The sequence below is a fragment of the Gopherus evgoodei genome, chromosome 5, assembly GCF_007399415.2.
Source record: "Gopherus evgoodei ecotype Sinaloan lineage chromosome 5, rGopEvg1_v1.p, whole genome shotgun sequence".
NCBI classification, from domain to species: Eukaryota; Metazoa; Chordata; order Testudines; family Testudinidae; genus Gopherus; species Gopherus evgoodei.
In genome coordinates this window covers 96,535,134-96,544,102 of record NC_044326.1, presented here as the reverse complement: position 1 = coordinate 96,544,102, position 8,969 = coordinate 96,535,134, and positions in this window count along the sequence as shown.

Here is an 8,969-nt window from a genome sequence, read left to right as displayed (position 1 = left end):
ATGAGCTGGGCAAAGGCTAAAAAAATGTATTATGAATGTTCATTTGAATAAAAACCATGAATTCACTTCAACAGAATTTCTGATCCCTTTTATTCATTTTTCATGAATATTCATGTTAGCAAAATTTGGCTTGCAATTAAGTTCAAAAAAAGGAAATACTCTTAGTAATCACCCTACTAGCCCCAGAAGTATTCACATTACAATTGTGAAAGCTCTTACCAGGTTTGGGAGATGATAGGTTGTGGCTTAGATGACCATCTAGTAATATGCATATTTTTGGAGGTCACCTATAAAATAATATATTTTATAAATGGAAGCATATAATTCAGTAACTTCAAACTGGTGTGAAGACACTAGCTCTATCAGCAGGTGGGTTTCTCCCACTAGTGTCAGTAGTCCACTGCCCTCTGTAACATGTTACTATAACATGTTTCAGACCAATCTCACAGAGATCAAGGTGATAAACAGGTGTATCTTTGACAAAGGTTTATTTTACATATTAGTTGTAAACAAAACTATCAAGCTAAACCAATAGGGGTTATCTTGAACTCCAGAAAGAGGTAGAATTAACATAGCTCCTACACTCCCTGAATCCACAGGACATCTTCCTGACTTGTAAGACAAAAATATACCTTTTGGAATATGAGGAAGAGAGAGAAACTCCATCTTTAGCCTTCACCCTAAGAGACATTTCTGCAGAGATTGGGGCTGGAGTTCATAGGCAAGGCTGGTGCCAGAAGATGAGATTTAATTAGGCCACAACTTTATTCCTAAGTGTCAGGGAGTACCCGGCTGATAAAGATGTACAATGCAGGTAATTCTGTAATCATTTACATACATCGGGGAGGGGGCACTGCTGTCTGCCCTTCACCTTTACTCATCCTGATCCTCAGCCAACCCTCTGCTAGGACCCTGACAATTTCCTCCCACCTCGAGAGTTAAGGGGAGCAACTCCCTGCAGTGCCATCATAGAAGCTCTGAACACCCCCAGCTTCCACAGCTTTAAATATTCAATATAATATGATTTAGTTAGGAACTGGTCCTGCTTTGAGCAGGGGGTTGGACTAGATGACCTCCTGAGGTCACTTCCAACCCTGATATTCTATGATCTCCTTGTTTTACCAAATTCATTTTATCTGATCACCATATTCCTTCCTTATGGAGTATCTACACTGGTCAGCTGCCCCACTTACATAATGAGTTGTGACATCATAGCCTAACCTCCATTTCATGTTTGCCCCAACTAATCCCCCAACCTGGGACTTGCTGTGTGACCCTGTGCAACTCATTTAATTCCTCAATTCACCATCTGTAAAATGGATAAAATAATACATCTTTTCTCTCACTCTATCTATCTGTCTTGTCCATTCAGATTGCAAGCTACCTGGAGTACTTATTAAGTGTTTGTACAGGACTTAGCATGATGCCGTTATCCTATCTGGGTCTCTACATTATACTACCATAATAAAAATAATAAATAGCTGATTGTGTGTAATTTATTACTGATTACTCCAAACGCAACTTTGTCATTAACAAGTTATTCCAACAATGACAGAACTCTATTCCTTACACTTAGAATTTATAATGATTTGTTTCAATTGCATGTACAGTCAGGCCACATATTACCATTTTAAACTATTTGCTATGTTAATAAATCATATAGAAATTCTTTCAGAGTGGATTTAGAGTAAAATCCACCCACATAGTCATTTATCACTAACTACATCTTTTCTCACAACATATTTTAAAATTAATGTGACTTGAAGCCCTGATGAGGTTTTCTTTTTTCTTTTCTTTCTGAAGTGAGGTAATTTATTCTCATTTCTCAGGTAATCCGGGGGTGGTGGTGGTGGGGAATTACCTAAAAAGAAAGCATAATAATCAATCTTATGTGTCTCTTACTAGAAAAATTGTTCTCTGTATACCTCAATGCTATACATTTGATACCTAAAATAAACCATTAGGTTTGTCTATTTGTCAGCCTTATTGGTGGGCCAACCTACACCAGAGTAGGCATTGGCAAGCAGAAGAAAAGGGTGAAATCATCCATCTAAAAACAGACAGATTCTTAATAAGAAACGCATTAATTATCTTTTAAAAGCTCAGTGAATGCTTTTGTGTAACATTCAATATGCATGGCTTGCTTGCAAACTTTTACTCACTTTCTTTCCACTCATTATCGGCAGTCATACCTTTGCCACAAAACATTACACGTGCTGCCTCATGAGCAGACACTCGTTCTAGGGAAAGAATCAGTCAATCTGTCCCAGTCCCTTCTCTGGCACAGATTACTTTCCCTTCCATGGTGGTAGACACGTTGTGGAGATGGTACAAAACTCCACCCATTCCACACCCCTACTCACCTGCACGGGTTGCAACTCCATGGAGGTTGTTCTGTTTAACCTTCTACACCAAAGCTACACTATGTCCTTATGCTGCTAGTCTTCCTTGTGTTGGTGACTAGAGCAAGTTACAATCTCACTTTATAATTGGGAGTATTCAGATCTGGGGTTCTAATTCAGCCAGACAAAATCCAACTATAAAATCTGGATTCAGAATTGCTTCAAGTATGTTTGGAGCTGGGTTTTGTTTTAGATTTATCTTACTTTTAATTAAACAAAACCCTGACTACAAAACCTGAGGTAAACTATCTTCCAGCAGTTAATAATGAGTAGTTAAAAATACATCCAGGCCCTTAACATAAAAACCTCACAGTTTAACACCAAACATTAGGAGATTAGTGGTCTCTTAATTACTAGGACAAGGCCTTGACTCTCATTTAATATGCATTAAAAAAGAGAATATAGCCAAATATATGTTCTGGAGCCTTGGTTATTTGCTCTTAGATTACTTTCTGAACAACTTGGTATTTTTTGATGCAAATGACTTTGCACCAACATTTACCCATTCCAGCCTTGAACAAGAAAACAGCTGCACTCGTGAGGACAGAAACAAAAACTTTGCAAATGTTAAAGGAATAAAGCAACTGGCAAAGACTTTACATGCTTAAGTACAGTGTCCCACTAGGCATCACTATTTTGCTGCTAGTGATTTTGTTTTTACCACCACTTCAATACATTTAGCATAGACACCCTCAACTCCTTCAGACAGGAAAGAACTACAGCCTATTTCAAAATATATCAAAACAAATACATCAGCTCAGATTGTGCCTCCCCTCATACTGGCAATCAGAGAGACTCTTCATGTGTGGCTCTCCTCCTTGTGTATTCAAGTGAGCAGAGGTGTCTGTCTTCCTGTCATAAACAGATAGCTAAGGGTTAATGTCTCTTTCACCTGGAAAGGAGTAACCTGAAACACCTGACAAGAGGACCAATCAGGAAACAAGACTTTTTCAAATCTGGGTGGAGGGAAGTTTTGGGTGTGAGTTCTTTGTTCTTTGTCTTGGGTCTGACCCTCTCGTCTCTGAGAGTGATTTTTCTATCTCCAGCTTTCTAATCTTCTGTTTCCCAGTTGTAAGTACAAAGAGATAAGACAGTAAGTTTATATCGTTTGTTTTTTGAATTTACATGTGTGTAGTTGCTGGAATGTTTTGAATTGTCCTCTTTTTGGATTAGGCTGTTTATTCATTTTTTTCTTTTAAGCAAATGACCCTGTATTTGTCACCTTAATACAGAGAGACATTTTTATGTCCTTTTCTTTCTTTTTATATAAAGCTTTCTTTTTAAGACCTGTTGGAGTTTTTCTTTAGTGGGGACTCCAGGGAACTGAGTCTGCAGCTCACCAGGGAATTGGTGGGAGGAAGAAGCCAGGGGGAAAATCTCTTTGTGTTAGATTTACTAAGCCTGACTTTGCATACCCTCTGGGTGAGGGGGGGAAGTACTTGTGTTTCCAGAACTGGAAACGGGGAGGGTGGAGTCCTCTGTTTAGATTCACGGAGCTTGCTTCTGTGTATCTCTCCAGGAACCCAGGGAGGGAACACCTGGAAGGGAGAAGGGGGGGGAATGATTTATTCCCCTTTGTTGTAAGATTCAAGGAATTTGGGTCTTTGGGGTCCTCAGGGTAGGTTTTTGGGGGGACCAGAGTGCCCCAAAACACTCTAATTTTTTGGGTGGTGGCAGCTTTACCAGGTCCAAGCTGGTAACTAAGCTTGGAGGTTTTCATGCTAACACCCATATTTTGGACGCTAAGGTCCAAATCTGGGAAATATGTTATGACATTTCCACCTCTGGATCCCACAGAAACCTATTCTAATATCTGGGATCTGCACAGAGAGAAGGCCTGGATGTTAGAGGATTGGGAATGGTAATGAGCAAGGAAGTGGTACATAAACACTCTCTGATCCTACAGAGCTTCTGTGGAAAAGATAATGCAGCCCAGGGCAGAAAATACAATTGTTCTTAAATTGATCTGCTCCTTTTTTCTCTTAGGCCAACCCTGTGGAATGCTCTCATTTTCAATATGAAGACTAAACTACCAATAAGGGAGCAATGAACCTTAATCTATGCATATATTCTCCTATTATATGAGAACTCTGAATTGGGAAAAAAAATGTTTAAAAACATTTACCAATAAGGAAGAGTGAAAACAAAATAGAAATAAATGAAATATTTTAATTTTTGTCAGAGAGGAATTTTCTACAGTTAAGATATGTACATGAATATGGAGGCCTTCCTATAGAAAGGATCTTGTATGATTGCATGAACATAAAGTGACGGTATAAGACACTAGCAAAGATAAATGATATTTCTTGAAATGACTGACCAGTTCACCAGGGATGCACCTTCTAAATGCTCATCCAAGTCCCCACTAGCGATTTTCACCAGAAAAATATATGGATGGATTCACAGGGCCTGATTCTGCAGCCACTGAAATCAGGAGCAGGACAGGCAGGTTAACAGATAATCTACTCAAATCCAGTTGACAGTGCTGGTGATTTCTAGCTAATGCTGTTATGCATGGTGTAATAGAATGCTTTTATATATATTTATGTTGACTAGTCAAGATAGCTATTTTAAACAGTCAAATGTAAAATTAGACATCCATGTCCAAATCTGATAGTCTCCCCTCCCTATAGCTTTTCACCCTCTGGGATAAGAGAAATGAGGGAGGCAGCTAGTGTTGTGCGGTGACGTGAGAGAAAGGAAGATGAGTGGAGATCAAGTGGAAGGAGACAGAGTGTCAGTGCAGGGAGGCACTGGTGCATCAAGAACATCCATGTAGTGCTGCTGCCTCAGTGCAACAGAAATCTGAAACAGCTGTCCTTGAGTAGTCAATCCAGTTCCCAAGTCTTAGCATCAAAGAATTTTGCTCCTGCAGCCTCACACACCTCCACAGCCTCAAATCCCATTTTCCAACCCTCTCTCAGCACACAAACCTCTTCCCCACATATCTGCACAGCTTCCTGATGTTCCTTTCACACTGCCATCAAGCTCTGCTGACCCACTTTAGTGCTGCTTAGTTTCCCTGCAACTCACATTCCCCTGTGTTCTCACCACACACATCCATCACAATCCTCAGCTCCCCACAGAGTGACCAGATGTCCCGATTTTATAGGGACAGTCCCAATTTTTGGGTCTCTCTTATATAGGGTCCTATAACCTCCTTACCCCATCCGGATTTTTCACATTTGCTGTCTGGTCACCCTAGTCCCCATAATACTGTTGCAAGGAGTGTTTGCAAGTTGAGCCAACTGCATCAAGCTGTACTTCTTCCCTGCCATCTTCCCATAAACCTCTTTCTCCCTGTCCCCTTTCATTCCTCTCTACGATCCGTATCCTATCTGAGACCTATTTTCTTGACATTTCATTCCTGGTTTTGGTCACTCCAAACTGTTTTGGTAACATTATCAGATTGATTCCAGAACAAAGGAAATATAGATCTATGCAATATGAAGTTCTTGTATTTTAGGACAAGTGCTCCCTCTAGTGATGAGAGTACCTTATTTGTCTTGCAACTGCATAATAAAAGAATGACTCAACATGGCAGCCCCAGAATACACCACACTACAAAAGACACATGTGGTCGATATCTTCAAGAGTTCTACATTTTTTTTTTTAAATTAACTGAAAGGGACACACCCTGAAATACCAAAAGCAAAGCACTGGGGATGAACAAAGAAAAAAGCAGGAGGTTTTTGCTTCAGAGATGTAACATCTCATCAGCAGAAGAGAAGACAGGAGTGGAAGAACAACTCTGGCTTCTTTCTATGTAGAGTATATGTTACACAGTAGATTTACTTTTGCCAAGGTTTGGCAAGATATTAAAGCTGACAGCAGGTTTCCTTTTCATTAACATGGCAAATATACAGAAGTTTCTATTAGCCTGAGATTGGAAGAGGCCTATATGTTTATAATTCATTTCCTATTTCACTCATACTAAATACTGAGTTCAGTTTCGGAACAGTAGCCCTGAAACCCCTTCACAGGACCAACTGTGTGAAAGTCAATTCAAGAAAGGCTTTATCACTCCCCCTGTGAGACATTTCAGGACAAGTCTAAAGTGACCTGCATCCTACTTTTCTTACTAAACAAATGTCTGACTTTTATCCAAACTAAATATAAGGAGATCATGAAGAAAATTAGATCTGAGCAATGTCTGATTTCCTAGCTATCAATATATACCCTCTTGCTTTACCTGAGATTGAGTAATTTACGATAACCTAATAATAAATGTATTTCATATTTCATATAGTGGCATTCATGTACAGATCTCAGACATTTTTAAATGTATTAATCATTATTCCTACAGTAGCAGCCAGAGACCGCAACCAGAATCAGGGCCTAATTGTGCTAGCCACTGTACAAACACACATTTAAAAAAAAAAAGTTCCTGCCACGAGTAGTTTATGGTCATAGGCCCATATTCTGCAAGTTACTCCATATGGGCACTGTGTTGTTCTTGTGCAGAGCCCAACTAAAGTCAATGGGGCTTTGCAGGGGCAAAACAGTAGGCTCATGTGCAGTCATTTGCAGGATTGGAGCCATAATCAGGTCAAGATACAATAGGGAGCATCAAACAGAGCAGGAGAAGGAAGATGAGGCACACAAGGTTGCATTTTTTCGTAACTAAGATTTCAATTAAGAAACTTAAAGAAAGGAGGGGAGAACTTTTAACATAAATGTACAAGAAATATTAATGAAATTTAATAAGCCATCTGCCTAGTAATTATCATGGGACCCAACCATGGGAATCACTATAGAGGGTGGTTCCTTAGAAAGGATTTGAAGGAGGACAGAGTAGAGGTTATGAAAATTCATTTGGAGAAAAGTAATTTTTTGTATGCATTGCTTGTGTCTCAATTTGCTTTTGCTGTGTAACCTTATTCTTACTCAAGCGCCTCCTGATTTTATACTCTATTAGCAAAAGACTAATAAAATAATAATAATAATAATAATAATAACACTGCATTATTAATTGTGAACTGGACAAAGTCTTTGGAGATTTTTTACTTATTCCTTATTTTGTAAGGATGCAGCAGGCACTGGCTGCCAAGAAACTATGGGGTCCAGAGACAACACAACCAGCTAATTGATTAAAGAGGACATAGCATGAGCATTGGAGGCTGGGAAATCTTTCAGTGCAAGAGTCAATAGAGCTGTTCCTCTTTTTACCTTTTTCTTTAAACACTACGAATGACTCATTTATATCTTAGGGCCTCACAGTTTTCTCTCTGTATGTGTTCAAATCATATTTATTACTTTAAAAAAATGAAAAGCTAACAGTTCCTTACTAAGGTCTCAATTCTGCAAACATTTATGCATATGTTGTTCCATTGTATTAGGACTAATACTAGCTAGAATTTGTTTTCCATACATATTCTTTTAAATTATATATTTTGTAACACACACGACAGATTTTTGAAATTGGAAATAACTGATTTTTTTTTTTAATGTAGAAGCTCTAATTGGGACTGCTTATATAAATAAAGCTATTCACATTTATGTTTACAAGATTAGGCATATACATTGGAATCAATATTATATTGGGTTTGATTTTCTCTAAGTAATGAGGTGATAAAGTAGACCTTTATTTGTTAATAGTGAGCATTTTGACACATTGAACTAAGCATCTGTTAAACATATGTTTTCAGAAATAGCTGTTGCTAATTCCACAAAATTGCTCATTGGGATACCAACAAGTAAATAAAGTCCATCTAAATCAGTGGTCCCCAACCTTTTTCATCTGGCAGGTGCCAGACGACAAGCCACAGAGGTGGTGGCAGTGGACGAGCATCTGCCGAAATGCCGCCGACAAGCAGCAATGTCAATAGGTGTCGCCGCTGAAATGCCGCTGACGAGCAGTGTCATCCAGAGGCGTTGCCGCTGAAATACTGCTGAAAATTGTCAGCATTTCACCGGCAACACCTCTGGATGATGCAGCTTGTAGGTGGCATTTCGGCAGAGGCTTGTCTGCCAGCCAGTATGCGGGCGCACTTAGATACCCCAGCAGGCGCCATAGCACCCATGGGCACCGCATTGGGGACTCCTGAACTAAATCAATGGGACTGTCATGACCAGTTGAACCAAGCAGAACTAAATTCTTCAGACTTCACCACTGGGGAATATAGTACTGTTAGAGGATATCTTGAATTATAGTACATAAGAGCACGTGGTACTTGAGATGTCAATACAGGTTGAAACTAAAACTCATGTTCATATTAAATGTGCTGAAAGGTTTAAAATACAGTGCATCAATATTAAATTAATTCAGTAACTCCCACCACTGGAACATTTTGGGCAACAGAAGTGTTTTATGGATTCAATAGAAAGTTTTAGACAGTGATATTTAAAGGTACCACTCTTCCAATTTTAGACAAAACTCAATTCAATTCAGAGAATTGTGACATTCTAATATTATATTAAATGAAATTATCCTAATAAACGGGGAAGGAAGACTGGCTTAGCACCATTTCCTCTGGAGGTAACTAGAAAAAGAGCATGGCATTTGGCACCTGCATTTATTGTGAAACGTCAGGGTGGCATAACATGCTATTTGCCATCTGTTACATG